This window comes from Taurulus bubalis (genome assembly GCF_910589615.1).
Source record: "Taurulus bubalis genome assembly, chromosome: 10".
Lineage (NCBI taxonomy): Eukaryota > Metazoa > Chordata > Actinopteri > Perciformes > Cottidae > Taurulus > Taurulus bubalis.
The window spans coordinates 690,234-709,925 of record NC_136598.1 but is presented as its reverse complement, the minus strand read 5'-3'; positions in this window follow the sequence as shown (position 1 = coordinate 709,925).

Below are 19,692 nucleotides of genomic sequence, written 5' to 3'. Positions count from 1 at the left end.
GCACCGACAACCATATCTTTACGGTCCGCTGGCACAGACCAAACATTTTAGGTGACCAAAAATGTTAGAATTAACTTTCCTGAAACAAGAACACACTGGAAAAGGCTCAAGTTAAAAACGTAAACTTGGAAAAACGCCAGACTGAACGACGGCGTGCTATCAACCCGTCACCTTTAGCCCCGCCCTAAAGCGTCCCCTGCTTTATGGTCTGTTTGACTCTAAATGACCATCATTTACTAAATGAACATCATGCTGTATTGAAGAAGACTTGAACTAGAGATTGAGACATAAACTCATGTTTACAATGTTCACTAAGGGAATGAATCAAGAGAGAAGTAGAGTCATTTATATAGACTTACAACCAGAGGAGTCGCCCCCTGGTGGACAGTAGAAACAATGAATGTTTAAGACACTTTTACAGAACTGGATGTGTCCGCCTGACTGCCACACATATGTGCTTTTGCAAATTAACGGTTTGCAGTAATCTAATCTCTAAATATAAATACACACATTGTGCTATCTTCTGCTCACACCCAGGAGGGACGCCACTACGACACAACCGCTGCTAGCTCGCCGACACCCACCGGTCTCATGACCCTCCTCGTTTGTGTGTCGTGAGGTGATGCACACGCGGCCTACCAGATACGATACACATCTGTATTGCGTATGAATGCCTGATGAAACGGGGTCTCGGCTCTCTGAGAAGACGGACTGATACGACTCTGCTGGCAGCTCCTGCTGATGAATACAAAGCAGCTCGTTGTTGATCTTCCTTATCCTTCCCTCAGATGTCAAAATAAAGCGGTGAGTCGACGGCGTAAGGTGCAGAGGTCAGAGTCGCGGCTCCTGCACATGATTCATCTTTCTCGTTCTGCGAGGCCAATGAGTCACTATTTAAACCACCAAAGGTCAGATGTGATCATCGCTGCTTTTGTAGCTCTGTTGCCCTGAAGATGGATAAAAAAAAGAAGAAAAATAAAAGACTCCAGTTGTTGATCTGTCGGATGCAGTTAAGAAATATAGAGTTCATCTCTTTAGTCCTCCTCTTGATCTTTGATCTTGTTTCTCTTTTTCCTCTTCCCATTATAGAAGCCCGTTTCTATTCAGAAATCATCACACCGCCCCCAATTAGACACTCGACTCTTACTCTCGTTCACTCTCTCACTCACAAACTCACAAACACACACAGACACTCACAGACACGCACACACTCTCTCTCACACACACACACACACACACACACACACGCACATGCACACAGACGCACATGCACACACAGACACTCACAGACACGCACACACTCTCTCTCACACACACACACACACACACACACACACAGACTCACACACACGCACATGCACACAGACGCACATGCACACACAGACACTCACACACATGCACACACACACACATACAGACACAGACACTCACACTCACGCTCTTACTCACACACACACACACACACACACACACACACACACACACACACACACACACACACACACACACACACACACACACACACACACTCGGATCACTTGTGTGCGTAAAGAATGGAGAGGTATGTTGGACAAATACATCATTATTAGGAGATATCATCTGAGTGGTTTGATGCCCAAAAGCAAGTTTTGCACTTCCTGTGACTCTGGGAAAGAAAGACATTTTCATTTCACTGCAAAACCATCATATCTCTATTGTTACTTGTTCTAAAGTAGTTATATTTTTGTTGTTAACCAAATTGTTATTGTTGTTATTCCAAATTCGGTTTCTGGTTAACCTGTATTTGTGCGATTTTGTTTGATTTTCGAGGCGAGTCCTTAACACTTTGGGGGCGCGGCCCGCTTCGAAGGAGGTGCAGATGTTTACGTTTTTAATAAAATTATATCTTTGTGATAAGTGGTTTCCACTTCCGCGTCTGAGCATCTAAACATGGACGTGTAGTATGACGTGTGCAAAGCTTCAGTGTGAGTCAGAAGATGCCAAGCAAAGAGTCCTGAGCAAAGCTATATTGAAGGGGACAGACGGCGCAGCTCCAGTGCCTGAAGGATTCACTAACAAGGAGCTAGCCGCAGCTAACGGGCCAGATAGCTGGCTACAGCGTTTCTGTGAGACTGAACGGTGAGTAATCAATTGTTGCCCCTATCACCGTTAACTTTCTTACAGTGAACTTAGTACGACTAGTAGTGTTGGACCTCCATTATGTGTTTGTAAAACCGTAACTAGCGTTAGTTTGTTGACGATAGCTTAGCAACGTTTGCACGCAGCTAGCTCCTGCAGTGTTGGATGTCGTCTTACGTGTCTACAACTGAACGGTTGTAGACACCGTTTTGTCACTATATACTGACTAGTTGTGAATTTATTTTACAGACAGGATTCGCAGCAGCCAGTTTCCATCACCAAAACCGATATACCACCTGAGTAAAGTTATGTTTTCAAAAGAGATATGAAGAATTTCCAAACTCTAGATTCAATTTTTCAGCTTTAGAGTCATATTTTTTCTTTACACTTGTACCTTGGGGCAATGGTGCCTCATTATATAGATAGCTGAGATTGTTCTGTAATTTTTAATATACAACACATGAATATGTATCATATGCAAGTGACTTTAAAAAGGGAAATTTCAAAATGATGTAAAATCGAGAAAATGACCACAGACCCCCGAGGATTAAGACACACTAAATACTAATAGAACATATTCTCAGTGAAGGTGTTGCGGCAGTATCACATTAACGCCGTTTCATAACCAGTTGGGAGTTCCTCAGGGTGACTTTGAAGAGTGACTAAAAGTGCATCAGGACAGCTCATGAAAGTTACAAGTTTAAACGCACGTTATTATATTAACTTTGTTCAAAGCTTTTTTGTCTCAGTTGAGAAGGACATAACTCTAATAAGAACATGCATGTGGTCTGGGGCGGTGGTTCAACTGATCTGGCTGCAGGAGTCACCATCACCCATGGAATGACCTGCCGAGATCCAAAGCGAGGAACATTTTCAACTTCTCAATTTGTTTTAATGAAAATATGGTGCAGTTTGAACCTGAGATAGCATCACAGTATGCCAAACACAGAAATATTCCCTTTTACACTCAATTAAAAAACAAAAAGTGCATCTAAAGGACACAAAGTAATACAACACACATAATAATTGTATAACTTCAGCCTTTTTTAACATAACATAAATAAAAAAAAGGTTGGGAATGAAGCGAACTATCACAAATAGTCCGGTGTGTAAACTCACGCAAGTAAAGTGTTGTGAACGCAGCATTGAGGAGTGTGTGAATATTCAATTCAAGTCAGGTTATTTTATATAGCCCAAAAACTCCCCAAATAAAGATAGTAAAAACCCTTCCACAGGGAAACAAGAGAGCAACAGAGGAGGATCCCTCTCCCAGGATGGACAGAAGCAATAGATGTCATGTGACCAGAATGAACGTTACATAGTTACAGTACATTCAATGAATATGTCAGGAATTGAATAAAAGGCACTCTGCTGCATTACAAAATCCCTTCAAAATAAAAGCACAGATTTTTTTTTTTTGCCCATGCAAAGGCCCGTGACAGACTGAAAACGGTTCCGCGAACGACTGAAAACAGCTCCGCGATTTCATGCCTTTCAAGCCGTCACGGGCCACATAAAATGACGTGGCGGGCCGGATTCAGCCCGCGGGCCTTGAGTTTGACATCAGTGCTTTATATGTATAAAGTGTGTGTGTGTGTGTCTGTATTTATAGCAGCTGTAAATAGGTCACACTGTGGAGCGTTCTCTCTGCTAATATGGACGTATTTGCCATCCATAGCTTCTCTGCTGGAAGACAAATCTGCATCTGTCCCCAAGGGCCACCTCTCTATCACTCTGTCCCTCTATATCCCCATCCCTCTATATCCCCGTCCCTCTATATCCCCGTCCCTCTATATCTGTGTTACGCCCCATGGTGGCTCGAAGTGGGACGCAACATAAAAACAACAGATTAGGACAAGAGCGGGTACAGTCACACATTTATTTACAAAAAACGCAACACAGGGAACAACAAGGACTTTCAGTGGCACCAAAGAAAAGAACTTAACAAAACCCCATCCCCCCCCATTGACAGGTGCTTCGCACCCAAAAAGTACAGGGGGTGGTGCTCACTCTAACCTAGGGTGTTAACAACAAGTAAACCTACGTGAGTGCAAGATGTAAACCCCAGGGTATCTTACCTGTCCTCGTTGGCCATGTGCGCACAACCAAAGGAAGTAACAAAGACAAAACCAATGGGCTGCTAACAGGAAATAGGTTAAACAAACGTGGAGTAACTAAAGCCAAAACATAAACAAGTAACCAAACAAAACATCAGAGCTCAAACAGGGCTCTGGCACGGCACGGCACGGCACGGCTCGGCTCAACCAGAGTGCCGAGTCCAGCGTGCAGGGAGAGCAGAGAGAGACGTGACAAAACGGAGGACTATTAACAGGGGGACTGGTTGACTGGAGATGTGGAACAGGTGGGTTGATTGGATGACTGGAACCAGGTGTGTACATCTGTGAAGTGTGAGAGACAACAGGAGGGGGAGACAAAACAACAACAAAGCAACACAAAACAAGCACAACACATGTGCGCATACCAGACAGGACACCGTCCGTAACACTCCCCCCCATAGAGAGTCAGCTCATGGCTGACGATACCTCAACCATCCCTTAAAATCAAAAACTCTGCCCCTAGTACCCACTGACCTACAGTGGGTACTAGGGGCAGAGCGTCCGCAAACACATTTTCTGTGCCCTTTTTGTTTACATCCCTCTATCACTCTGGGTCTCTTTCACTCCGTGTCTCTATCTCTTTTCTCTCCATCACTCTATCACTCTGTCCCTCTATTTATTTCATTCTTGTTTTTTACATATGAATTTATTAATTTAATCTAGAAGTAGCAGAAAAAGTCAAAGGTAACGTCTTTGGACCTCGATGCCTCTTTCACACTTACACATTCAGCCCCGATTTCACACGCTGACAAAAGCCCCAGATCAGATGCAAATCAGCTTTCATATTTTTTCCCCTCCTTCATATCTTTTCGTCCATGTAACTGTGCTTCGGATTATTCCCGTCAAAACGGAAAAATGTTGATAGTTATGTTTCTTGGCGAGAGATCAGCCTTTCTGTGCTGAGCGGCTTCGGGCTTACCGAGAGACGGGGATCCGTTTGGATGACTTCTGTGCAGCGCGGTAGAATGCTGCACATTAAACACACTCTCCTCCTCACTGAGCGGACGTGAGAGGACCGGGAGTCTCGCCCTCTGACCCTGAGAGATCCGGCCCTTTCCTCACTGCTCCGTCCACGAGTCTTAAATACAATGTATTCAGCCTCTTGGCTGTGCATCTCTGGTTTTCTTTGATCCCCGGAGGGAAGAGGCATCTCGGGAACTATAATGAACTATAATTAAACGTCAAAGGTTTAAACTGACACCAGAGTGGTCAATTAAAGCCTCACAAAGACTAATTCACTAGAATCAGGGAGAAATGTTGTTACAGCTCAACGCTCTCATGCGAATGATGACTTGGCTTTGTAATCACATGTAAGAGTTGTGATTATGACACACACACATATATATATATATATATTTTCTTTCAGAGGGGAATCGTCGTCTCCTAGCTGTGACTTTTCACAAAACTCCCACATCCCTCCTCACGCTAATGAAATAAACACCTCGCAGCAGGAACAGCAGTGCTGCTAACGGCTAAATATAGCACGATGCCTGATTCTGTGAAGTGAGGTCTATAAGTCACCGTGTGTGCACCATGGGACGGTATGGAACATGTAGCTCCCCTTTCCCTGTTTCTTCACATCGCTCCACCGGAGGCTGAGAGACGAGCTTTAATGAAGCTGTCAAACCTACTGGACGTCGCTGAATTATTCACCGCCTTGTGTGTGTGTGTGTGTGTGTGTGTGTGTGTGTGTGTGTGTGTCTGTGTGTGTGTGGAACTCTATATAGGGTGTGCATCAGTAACAGGGGCCACGAGCCCCAAAGTATTAATGAAGCTTTGATGCAGTTAAAGGTTGACATTTGTGACAAATACACAACGAGGAGAATGTAAGTCATCGGCAGTGTTGGGGTAGTTACTCAGAAAAAGTAACTAGTTACAAGTTACTAGTTACTTCTGAAAATTTTAACTAGATTACTTTACTAGTTACTGCATTTGAAAAGTAACTTCACTACTAGTTACTTTACTTTCCTTTTTTTTAAGCAAATGTCCAAATTAACCGCAAAGATACATGGACAAACATCATGGCCCTTTCATCACTTTATGTTCAATTAAGGGCATCTCTTAGCCTTTCCACATAGTGTATTGCAAACATGTAAAACAAAATGGCATAAAACTCAGCCATTAACTTCAAGGAACATTAACCCTGTTCACACTGTCTGACCAAAGAAATATGCCTCACTTTAAAATCCACAAACAACAGGATCCAAGAGGCTGTGTATGGTGGGGACATTCAGGTCAAACAGCATAACACATTGAAAACAGGCTTTTGGAAACATGAGACCCCACTAAACCAAACGGGGGCCGACTCCTAAGAACAAAACCAGCTTGTTATAGGAAGCATTGTAGTGGTTTAAGAAAAATAAATGGCACTTTTTCCCGTAAAATAGAAACAGAAATGCACTTAACCCAAAAAATAGAAACAGAAAATGCAATTAAATAAACAGAAAGTGCACTTTATCCTATAAAGTTCATCATTTTTCTCTATTCTTCAAAATAGCGATTGTATCGCATGAGTAAAAGTCTCTTGAATCTTTTATCCGACAGCCTGTTCCTCCTTGGGGTCAGAACAATACTTCTCAGGCTGAAAGCCTTTCGACAGGTGCACTTGATGGTATTGAGTGTTGTATTGCTTTGCAATATCCTTAATCCTAGGGAACCTGGACAGAACCTCCCAGTTGGATCCGAGCATGTTTAAGTACTCCATGACTTCTGTTTCTGCCGTGTAGGAAAACTCCTCTTCAAAATCAAAAAAGTCAGTGTGACTGGAGGTGGTTGGGCTCTGAACTGCTGGTCCAATCTGTGGCTCATTAGGAATCCGTGGACGACACTCAGAAATTAGCAGGCTTTTAACAGCATCTCTTCTCATCTTTGAGCCAGCGGGCCTTGAATTTGGGCTTTGTGGCAGCAGCCATGAGAACATCCTTGCTGTCCAAGACGGATGAAAATCTGCCTTTGATCGCCTGTTATATGAAACAGTACAGGCTACATTAGACAAACATGTAGGCTACAGTTCAATAAAGGGAACAGCAACCCACATACTCAGCTCTGCTGCTCATCCCCCGAATGCATGTTCCTTACAAATGTGATTAAAAGGGAAATAAACAGGCTTTCCAACGCTATAAGATTTATTGCCAAGAAGCATTGTTACAACAAAGAAATCATCTACCAAACACACATTTCCTTACTTTTTGTGCTAAGTTTAAATGCTATACACTGTAGACTATTATGTTAGGGGTATTCATTTTATTATTCAATATGTATTTACCTGTACAATAGCTCCAGGCATGCCAGCTGTCATCTGAGAAAGGCCATCCTTCAACGCAAGCAACTTCACCATCAGAATTTCCAAGGTTGGCAGGAGGGTGCCATAGTAGCCATCATCATCACCTTGTAGTACATCTAATGCAGCAGCAAGAGGTTTTGACACTGTACAATATTCCTTCAGGAACTGATACTCTCGCTCAGTGATGCATTTAACACCCAGTCTAGAGCAAATGGTATTTAAATCTCAGATTGGGATCTCTATGATGAGGGACAGGGCGTCATGAGTCGAGTTCCAGCGTGTAGCAGTGGGCATGATGTGCTTTCTTTTGATCACATCCTCAACCTGGTCTGAAGCCACAGTAGAGCGACTAGTTTTTGTCCAGAGAGCTGTGCACTTGGCGAGAGCACTTCTGTAAACTGCTTTACAGTCATTGTTACTTGTCAGCCATTTCTCAAGGTCATTTTTGGAGATCAGGCTCAGTGTATGCGATGCACAGCGCAAGTGAGGCGGCAATGAAAATGTTGCGTCTGATTCTGTAGAGAGTACTTCAGAAACATCAGTAAAAGTGACTTCCTCCTCATCATCAGATAGCTCGTCAGTCAGACCCATCATCAGGCTTGGATTCAAACATTCTGAAGGCTTTTACAAAATTGCTGCCATTATCTGAAACACATGCTGTGACTTTATGCGATAGTCCATAAGATGAATGAATCTATTCTATTTCATTAGCTATGACATCATATGTATGTCTTCTTCTCACTCTCTTACAGGCTACAGCTGCCTTCTGACGTTTAAAACTAATGTTGTCAATCCAGTGAGCGGTCATTCCTAAATAACTTTTGTTGTTGGCGGACCAAATATCTGCAGTTGTTGTAACATAATCCAAGGACTCAAATGTTCTTTTAAGATTGGATTCCATATCGGAAGAACATTGGTCTAGGTATTGGGAAAATGTTTTCCTGTCTGACGTTGGCATGCAAGTGCTAGGTATTTTATTGAGTATTTTTCAAAACCTTGGCGATTCGATAGTGGACAGGGGAAGCATGTCTTCCACGATTTACCCTGCAACTAGTTTGTTAATTTCCTTTTGTGTTACCTTCTGCGCTCCAAGAGCAAGATGCTGGAAAATCTGAGCTTGTTTAGGCGGGGTCGGTTGGTGATGAGCGTCTTCAAGTGAAAGGCTATCGGGATCTTTGGCCACAAGTTTTGAAGTGCTATGCTGGCTTGTTCAACAGGTTGCTCATTGAGTTGACAGCAGTTGAAAGACACCTCTCGCCTGGACATAGAGTGCATTTTACACTCATATTTTTACCCTTTCGAGCAAAGTTAAAATAATGAGAATATCGCCACTGGCTGAACCCTCCTGTCTCCGTCTCCGTCTCCTCCATTCCCCGCTTCCCTCCTACGCACCAGCAGCTACGTCACTCAGATCACTCAGATCGAGTTCTGTGATAGATTGTTCATGCAAGAAGTGTCGTGTGACTCGCGAGCCACTAAAAGAGAACTTTAAACTGGTAAAAATGGCTTGAGTAACGCAGGAAAGAGCGTTCCTGAGGTCTAGTAAAGTAGTGTAGTTACCAATATGTTGAGTGTAATGCATTACTTTACTTTGTTACCTGTAATAGTAATATCGTTACTGTAATCCGTTACTTTGTAACTCGTTACCCCAACACTGGTCATCGGCAGGTATTCAGGCAGGTATTCAGCGGACATTTTTATTTTGCCCACATGTGACTCCATGGTCGTTTATTTTGGGCGTAAGCAGCACAAATCACGTGGCATCCGATGTTTCCGAATCCGGGCATGTCATCTCCAGCTCATTGAAGAAAGTATCCGATTTGACTCATTAACGGCCGTCTTACATTAAAAGATGTGATGGTAACCCTCCTTTCTGATATACATATATTTTATTCTCACAGTTGTCGGCTAGAATGTGTGAAGAGAGGACGACGCGTTCTCTGCTGAAACCGGTACAACAACAGACAGATGATTTGTGTGCTGTTTTGAAACGATGGGTTTTGGCTGGTGGAATAATTGACCTGAGTTCGGGTTGAAGCGGTGACTTTGGGTGGGAGGAAACAAAATGTGTTTCCTGTCTTGCAAGACGTGTGATTGGAGGACGTGTGACACAACCACAGCGCTCTGAGCTGCTGGCACGCAGATGGTAAACACAACCCAGAAATAACATTACTGCTCATAGAGATAATCATTTAGAGCCTCTTATGTAAAAAAAGGCTCTCTAAATATTTATAATGTCGCTACATTTTACAGATTGCACATAACTTCGGACCTATGTGCACTAGGTATGTTTTTTTTGAAGATATAAGAGGATGCAAGATGGCGCCGTGTCGCAGTAGCACTTCCCCCCCTCGGCAGGTCTGATCACGACCTGGTCCTGCTGACACCCAGGTGTGTTCCTCTGGTGCAGAGGCTGCCTGCGACCTCCAGGACTGTTAGGAGGTGGTCTCAGGAGGCTAACGACGCCCTGCAGGACTGCTTCGAGTCGACGGACTGGGATGTGCTGTGTGGACCACATGGGGAGAACATCAACAGCATGACAGACTGCATCACTGAATACATCAAGTTCTGTGAACACACCACCATACCATCCCGGACTGTGCGCTGCTTCCCCAACAACAAGCTCTGGATCACCAGGGACCTGAAGGCTCTTCTTAATAAGAAGAAAGCTGCTTTCAGGTCTGGGGACAGGGATGAGCTCAGGAGAGTCCAGCTTAGTGAAGGGGCCGCATGCTGCCCATTTTGATCTCAAGTGGGCCAGACCAGTAAAATCACAGCATAATAACGCATACATAAGACAATATTTCTCTATGTTTAAATCATTGGTGAAGGTTTTTGGATGATAAACCCTATTTTAAGGTCTTTCTACAATAAACTATCTGTTTATCAGCCTGGGCTCTTCTCTGCAGATTCCCTTGCTTTGTGACGCGTTTGTGACGCCACTTGCATGACGGGATCCTTTTTTAACGACTTGCAACACAATGACTCGCGGTGAAAAATACAGTGAAATGTCCAACAATGTTATCCTTGTACTTTCCCCCTGAATTTCGTCACAGCGCTTGTTTTTTTCCCGATCGTTGATGGTGCAGCGTCTGTACCACACTGACAGCACCGGTCCAATGCTTCAACTTTCTTTTGTAAGAGTTATCCGGCGGAGTGAGCTGGACCCCCTGGCACATACAGCAGCTACTGTATGTGCGAAGGTGGGCTCTTGTGTCTTTCTGAGCATTCATCCACTGCAGAGGTATCTTTTGCCATGTTTTATTTTGTTGACGCTGCAGAATATCTGAGATTTACTGCATTCCAATACTCATACTACCATACTGTAAGCACACCAGGAACAAGACTTAGTAAGTCCCAATATACAGTACTTCACGAGGGCCGCCGCAGCGTGAACTATAAGTAAAAAAAGAAAAGAGAAAGTATGCGATTAGCAACCCAGCTACAGTCTCCTGCCTCCTCTGTTCCACTCCGTTAATCAGCAGCGTCACTAAATAGACTCTCCGTCGCCATCAGCGGCCCCGAATTGCTTCTAAGATGAACAGCTAAAAGCGACGCTTTGAAATTACTTTTAAAATTAACTACCAAAGTCAGCGGCCCCAAATTGGCTGCAGAATGATCAATTAAAAGCGGCGGACCTAAATAGCCCCGGCACGGAACGCTGAAAAGACAAAAACACCGAAATGAAAAGTGTATTTCCAAAGCGCCGTAATGTATATCGACTTTTGTGGGGGAAAAAATAAAAATTGCATTAACATTAGTGGTCACGGTTTTGTCAGGCGGGGAAGGGAAGTTGTTTTTTTCTTTCCATCAATCCTCTCGGAGATGCGAGCAACACTTCCTTTTATTTTTCTCAGATGCTTTATTTTGGATGCCGAGCTTCCCGTAAAGCACCGACTCTCTGCTTGGCCAGGGCCTTTCTTCCAGAGGGATGTTTTTCTCCAGCCAAGTGGAAAAATTCCGCATTCCATCCTCCCCCCCAACAACAGATGTTTAGCTTCACATGGGAGTCTTCCGCGGGCTAATTAGATCGGAAAAGTCAAGTTGTTCATGTTTGGTCGAGCGTTAAGTCAATAGGCTTGTGCATAGAGGTTGGTAGAGGAAACTAATTGCTGGGTAATATGCAAGCTCGATGCCGTGCTTCCTCCATTAGTGTTTCCCGATCTGTTCAGAGAGTGTGTGTGTGTGTGTGTGTGTGTGTGTGTGTGTGTGTGTGTGTGTGTGTGTGTGTGTGTGTGTGTGTGTGTGTGTGTGTGTGTGTGTAACCCTGAATCAGTCACCGGATGAATTCCTCATGGCAGAACACAACCCCGGTATCATCTTTTAAATCACACGTTGCATGTCACGCCTCTGTATCGTGTCTCGTTCAGCAGAGGCAACCCGACACGGTTACCATGAGTCTTGTGAGTCCTGTGAACTGCAACTTTGATTGAGCGAATGCATCGGCGGTGCATCAGAGCTGTTTAGAATTTTTAATAATAATTAAATATATTATAGAGCTGACGGAAGTGGTATATTACGGAAAACAATCAAATATAATCTTGAGAATCCCCGAGATTATACAGCCCGTGAATGAAAATGCTCTGAATGCTTAAGTGCCATAAGAATGCATGGCATATCTCTCAACCAATACAGTAAAGGATGGGTGATATTTCGTCTGTATTTCCTCAACTCAAAGACACTCAGGATTTCTTTCATTTTTTCAGCAACTCAGAAGTCAAATATTTGACACCTTCTTTTCAACACATTTTATTCACAGACATTTATTTTGAATTGAACACCTTATTTGTTTGTATTTGTATGTTTTAAGGGAAACATCTTATTGTGTAAAGTTATATATATAATTTATTTATATATATTAATTTGTTTGTTTTTCCATCCGCTGGTTCCTGTGGCTGGTACGTCAACAAGTTAATTTGGGGCACACACGCACACACACACACACACACACACACACACACACACACACACACACCTGGTAGTAGTGTTAAAGCAGCAGCTGTGCCCGGTCCCCATGATGCTAACCAAGTACTATTAATTAGGGAGCAACTAGACAACTGGGTATGTTTTTGTTCTTTTGTGTGTGTGTGCGTGTGTGTGTGTGTGTGTGTGTGTGTGTGTGCGTGTGTGCGTGTGTGTGTGTGTGTGTGTGTGTAACCTGATCTTGCTTGTCATGTCATCAGAAGCTGTGTTATTGTCTTGATCATGTTGAATGTGTGTTTTTGATAGTAAAGCAGCGATAGCATGCTAAGCATCCAGGAGAGCAACCATCTGCTCTACGTGTGTGTTCACGTTTGTGTGTGTGTCATCGCTCATTGGGTGAGCCAAATGCACTGTGTGTCAAAAGAGGGGATTATTAATTAAACCATGAGTTTGTGTGATACCGCACACTCTCAAAAAGAGAAAAAAAACAAACCGTTGTTTTGTGTGATGATGTGCTGCAAACCAGAAAAAGAACGATGGAAATAATAAACACAGATGAATAACTATGGCTCAGCGACAGGAAGATAGAGAAAAGGGAGAGAAGGCGACAAAGAACAGAACAGAGTTGCAAGTGTGGGAGAGACAAATGGGAAGAAGAAGAAAAAGAGATGTGGAGCTTGACAGCTCATTGGTGGCTTTGGAAACAGAAGTTGACAAAACAATCTCAATCATCAATCATCAATCAAATCATCATCAAATCATCAATCATCAGACAAAATTTGCTCAGTTTAATTAATTATGATCATTTTATAAAATAAACAAAAATAAAGCTCCAGTTGTATGCATCATACAATGATCCTAAATAAATATGATTAAAACCAATGTTTTGTTTTGTCTATGTAGTCGTCACGAACAACCCAAGCCTTTATACAATACATGTTTTGTTCCTCTTGCATTGCTACCGGAAAATCTAATGTGACGGCTAATGGAGAAACTATTGTTTTAGACATTTCTCCCCGGACCATTTGTTGCCAATAGTTCCGTCTCATATACATTTTTTGCCATTTGACTTTCTGTTGAAATTGCTTTAACCTTTCTAAAACCAAGCATTTTTTTCCGAAAAAGTGGTCATACCCATAGAAAAACAGGTCTAGCTCATCAACCATAAGGGCTAAATGAATAAACTGATACAATACAGTAACCCTTGTGAGATAACGTGTATGTTGTTAAAAAAATAAATCATAATTTACCACAAAATGCATCATATTTTCGCCATACAAGGTCGGAATCGAGTCAAAAACAGCTCTATTTAACCGTATGAGCCGCTGGGATCCAACTGAGACTGACAGCCCTTTAGCCACTCAAAATGAGTAAAGTAACACATTTTTTGAAAAAGAAAAAGATTTTCTCCCACAAGAAATGCCCTAAGATTCTTCCCGGACCAAAACAATTATAAGCTGTGGTGTTTGCCCCAGCTTAGTTGAAAGTATTGCTGCATTCAGTAGGTCATTATCTATCTAGAAAGCTGCGTTAATCGCAATGTACATAGATTGTATTAAAAGGCAAGGACTTGCTGGTTGATTAGAGGGCAAGGACAACAGGTCTGGGATTCATACCAGGGTCCATGCTCAGCGTTCTCCTCTTCACCTTTCCACATGGAGTGTGAGATCAATGCTCCCCTGGAGTCTTCCCCAACACAAACCGCAGAGTCCCTGGTGCTGGATGCCGATGTGGGAGGACTGTGATCACCTCTATTGAACACAAGAAAGAAGCAATCAAGGATATTGTCCGCTCTCAACAGAAATTAGCGCGACGATTGTGTTTCATAGAACGAGTGATTCACCTTTTGGAAACGGCGACGCCTCGACACAAATCTCCCAGAGAACGAGATCCAGTGCAATTAATTCCATTTCATGGAGGATATTACATTCCAGTTGCAAACTGGAGGCCGAATCCGGCCCGCCACGTCATTTTATGTGGCCCGCGACGGCTTGAAAGGCATGAAATCGCGTAGCCGTTTTCAGTCTGTCACGGGCCTTTGCATGGGCAAAAAAATTTAAAATCTGTGCTTTTTTTTAATGCAGCAGAGTGTTGTTTATTCAATTCCTGTCATATTCATTGAATGTACTGTAACTATGTTACGTTGTTCATTCTGGTCACATGACATCTATCGCTTCTGTCCATCCTGGGAGAGGTATCCTCCTCTGTTGCTCTCCTGTTTCCCTGTGGAAGTGTTTTTACTATCTTTATTTGGGGAGTTTTTCCTGATCTGATGTGAGGCCCCGGGACAGGGATGTTATGTGTACAGATTGCAAATTTTAATTTGTGATTTTGGGCTATATAAAATAACCTGAATTGAATTGAATATTATATACCATATTTTCATTAAATCAAATTGAGAAGTTGAAAATGTTCCTCGCTTTGTCTTTATTATTTTCATCTGTTTTAAGTTTGATCTTTGATAGAGTAATGTTGGTTTCTTAACCCTAAATTAAATGGATTTATGTCATAGTAACAGAGACATTGTAATTATTGCGGGGGGAGCGCTGAACAGCTGATCCACTGATTGCGCATGTAGAAAAGCCACGACCCACCACTGTACAGTTACAACCGGCCCTTTGAGGACGACCATGATGCTGATGTGGCAAATTAGGAAAATTAATTTGACACCCCTGTTCTATATGCTGAAGCTCAAAAGAGTTGTACTACTATGAGATATGTGTGTGTTGGGTAATGAAGCTCCCATTTGGTTTTGCATAGAACATAAAAGACAAAAAAGAAGCCCAGGTAACCGACTATGTCATCTGTGTCCTTGTGGCTGATGCAGGGCATTGTGCAAGTGACAGTTGCTGCAGGAACAATAAGTGCACTTCCAGCTGTCTCCGGATGGCTCTGTAAGCATAGCAAGATGATAAATGTCTACGAGCCCCAAGAACACCCCGACACGGAGAATATAACGCTGTCAGGATCCATTGAGCCGCCCCGGTGCGACAGGAAAAAGAGATGCCCTGCGGATAGAGCAGCAGACTTCCCCAGATAAAAGAGAGGTTACAGCAATGTGACTCTGAGCTGGCAGATTGTTGCAGCGGTACGCGGCCGGAGCAATGACACGGAGCGGTAAAGTCCTGCCTACGGGCTGCAAACATCCCACCTTAACATTTACAGTGAATACAAGCAAACTAAATAGCATCATGTCATACAATGGGAAGCATATGGTGTGTTTCCATTGGATTACACTATATGGGTGGCAGAAAAGCTTAAATCCACCAGACAAGCAGATCACTAATATCCACCCACTGTAACCACATCACACAGGCAAAGTGGGTTGTAGCTTGACACTCTGGGGTCTGGGGTCATTTTCGTGATTTTACATAATTTTAAAATTTCCCTTTTTAAAGTCACTTGCATATGATACATACATATGTATATCAAAAATTACAGAACAATCTTAGCTATCTATGTAATGAGGCACCATTGTCCCAAGGCATAAGTGTAAAGAGACAATATGACTAAAGCTGAAAAATGGAATCTTGATTTTGGAAATGTTTCATATTTGTTGTGAAAACATAACTTTACTCATGTGGTATATCGGTTTTGGTGATGGAAATTGGTTTACCAAAGGTCTCAGGTTCACAAAGCAGTGGAATATATGAATAAAATGGTAGACACACAAATAAATGTCAAAAACCAAATGTATTATTATATGGTGGGGATGATGAGCTGTGGCTGGCTTTGAGGCCTGCTATGGTGATGTGTTGGCAGGCAGACGGACAGGGAGACTGCTGCAGCTGCATGTTGTCCTCTGGACCCTCGCAGCTTTGAATCCACTCTGTAAAATACATTAATACAAGTCAGTATGAGTTCACTGAAATAAAGTTAACGGTGATAGAGACAACAGTTGATTACCCACCGTTCATAGCTGTAGTCAGCTATCTCCGTTAGCTCGCGTTAGCTCTCGTTAGCTCGCGCCGTGTTAGCAGCACCTAACGTGACATAAACACTACTGTAGTAACGATTAACAGAGATCCAACGCTGCTAGGCTTACTAAGTTCACTGTAAGAAAGTTAACGGTGATAGGGACAACAGTTGAGTATGCACCGTTCAGTCGTAGACACGGAAGAGACATCCAACACGGCGCTAACTAGTGACGTGCTAACGCTACGAAGCTATCGTCAACAAACAAACATTAGCTACGGTCTTACAAACACATAATGGAGGTCCAACCTACTGCAGGGTCAGCGGAGCACTTTCTCCAAGAGGTTCCTCACGCTCCGCTGCAACAAGGACCGCTACAGGAGAACATTCCTGCCAACGGCAATACGACTTTACAACAAGTCACCGCTTGCCAGATCCTCTGTGGATTAAACACTGTACATGTTTATGGTTATCTACACTTCACACTTAACATATCATATTACATACATTATTTGCATTTTTGCACTCTCCTGTTGTTTGTTGTTGTTGTTGTTATTTTAATTTAATTTACACCTCACACACTTAATATGCACATACATACTTGCACTCTTGCACTTCTACTGTTTAAGTTTAAGTTAATTTAATTCCTATATTAATACTCTGTTATTCTTTCTTTCATCCAGCTATTTTATTGTTATTTCTATCTTTATTAGTATTATTATTGCGTATATCTTATATATTTTTCATCTCTGCTGTTTTTATTCTTATTTCATTTTCTGTGTAAATGGCTGCTACTCGACACAAAATTTCCCCTTGGGGATTAATGAAGTATATATTCATTCATTCAAAGTTAACGGTGATAGGGACAACAGTTGAGTATGCACCGTTCAGTCGTAGACACGGAAGAGACATCCAACACTGCACTATCTAGTGACGTGCTAACGCTACGAAGCTATCGTCAACAAACAAACGTTAGTTACGATCTTACAAACACATAATGGAGGTTCAACACTACTGGTCGCACTAAGTTCACTGTAAGAAAGTTAACGGTGATAGGGACAACAATTGATTACTCACCGTTCAGTCTCACAGAAACGCTGTAGCCAGCTATCTGGCCCGTTAGCTCTAGCTAGCTCCTTGTTAGCGAATCCTTCAGGCACTGAAGCTGCGCCGTCTGTCCCCTCCAATATAGCTTTGCTCAGGACTCTTTGCTTGGCATCTTCTGACTCACACTGAAGCTTTGCACACGTCGTAAGACACGTCCATGTTTAGATGCTCAGACGCGGAAGTGGAAACCATTTTCACCAGATTTTAAACCATATCTCTGTGACGTATTATTGCTAAGATCTAATTTTATTAAAAACGTAAACGTCTGCTGCCGCTTCGAAGCGGGCCCCGCCCCCAAAGGGTTCAAGAAGAACACATGGTGAGCACAATGTCGTCATTCGCCATGTAGAGCAGTTTTCAGTATCCTGAAAAGACCTCTCTAAAGAAAATGTATATTAATAATAAGTATTGTTACTAATACAGTTAATATAGCCGTAACCTAACTTCAAACCAAGTCCTCACCCCAAAAGTGGAACAATTAACGTTACGGGGACTTGCATTTTGTCTGCAAAAGGAAGAGGAGTCCCCACAATGTCACTGTGTACTGTAAACATAATAAGCCCACACACACCCGAGCACAAACTGCACAATAGTGACATTTTGCATTCAGTAATTAGTAACCAGTAATCAATGATTATTGGGGACAATAAGGGAAAGATTAATGAGATATTAATGGAAATAGATGTTTAAGGCTGCAACTAACAGTTATATTTATGATTGATTCATCAACTAGTCATAATACTGTGTTTGGCTGTTAATGTTAAGTCGGGGCAGGGAATAAATTCATCGGGTTGCATCCACTGTACCCATGGAGTCCATGGGGCGACTGTGGCTCAGTGGTGAGCAGGGTCGTCCTTCAATCAGAGGATCGGCGGTTCGATCCCCGGCTTCGCTAGCCCATGTCGATGTGTCCTTGAGCAAAACCCTAAACGTCTCCCGTAGCTGCGCCTATTGTAAATATATATATAAATATATATATAAAACTATATGATATCGCTCCTGCTGCTGATGCACGGCTCGTTGAAAGGGGTGTATGGCAGTGGGATGTGCTGCCTTATAAAATGTAACCACAGGGAGGCATGTTCTTATTTACCTTTATAGTCAATTCTTAGTCTTGATTGGAGGAGAGTTCTACCCATTGAGTCTATTAAAAGGCTCCTCCTCTGCTTATAAAACTAAGGTTACAATATGGTAAATAAGAGTAAAAGTAAAAACAAACAGAAGAACACAATGAGAAAGATGCATATGAATTACACATTACAGATTGAACTTTATGTAGCTCTTACGCTTCTGTAGCAGTCAAACTTATAGTATAACAACAACTGGCTACAGATACAAAATTAACCTTCCAAATATACTTAAGAAGAAGATATTACTAAAATACTATTATGTAGTCTGTGCTAAACAAATACTTACAGACTATGCTTTCAAAGGCGTAAACACATGATGCATGGCAGCGGATTTTCAGAGACCCCTTTGTTCATGACTGAAATATCTTCAAAACTACTGGATGGATTGCAATGCAATTGGATAAAGACATTCATGCTGCCCAGAGGATGAATTATGTTGCCAGCTCCAAGCCACACAGCCTCACAGGAGCTCTAGTGTTGCTTGATTCTGCTTCTGGAGAGGACAGTTTGGCACCTAAAGGGAGGAAACAGACGGAAAGTTACTCTTCATGTGTATCATTCCATTGCCAAAATTGAAATATTACAAAAAGAAACCACAAGCTGCTGTAGAATCAATGAGAAAATTCAAACATGGACAGATACAGCACCGATACTACAAGGATGCCTTAAGAATGTGCGTTGTGCATGCCTGAACCTCTCCATTGGTAAGTGCTCCTTGAGTGTGTCAAGTGATAGCCATCATGCATATTTAACTAGCATTAATAGCATCAGATATTAGTCCAAGCTGCCCGTTCTAGAAATCTATACAATCACGGTGAAGTGCTGAGTGTTGCCCTTCTCGATGCATTCGTAATGGGCTTCAAACACATACCTGTGGAGAACACTGGCCTAAACAGTGGTGCGGACGTGAGGAACAGGTGATGTTTCTGCCTTATCGCCGCCCTGCAAGCCAAACATTGGCTGATTTATTCCCATGAGAGACGGACCTCATTTAGCTCTTTACGAACCAAGCTATGGAGCCTATAGTTTAATTAATGTTATTTGTTATGTTTTGTATTATTTAGTGCCCACATATTAAACATGTTCAATTCTTTTTTTC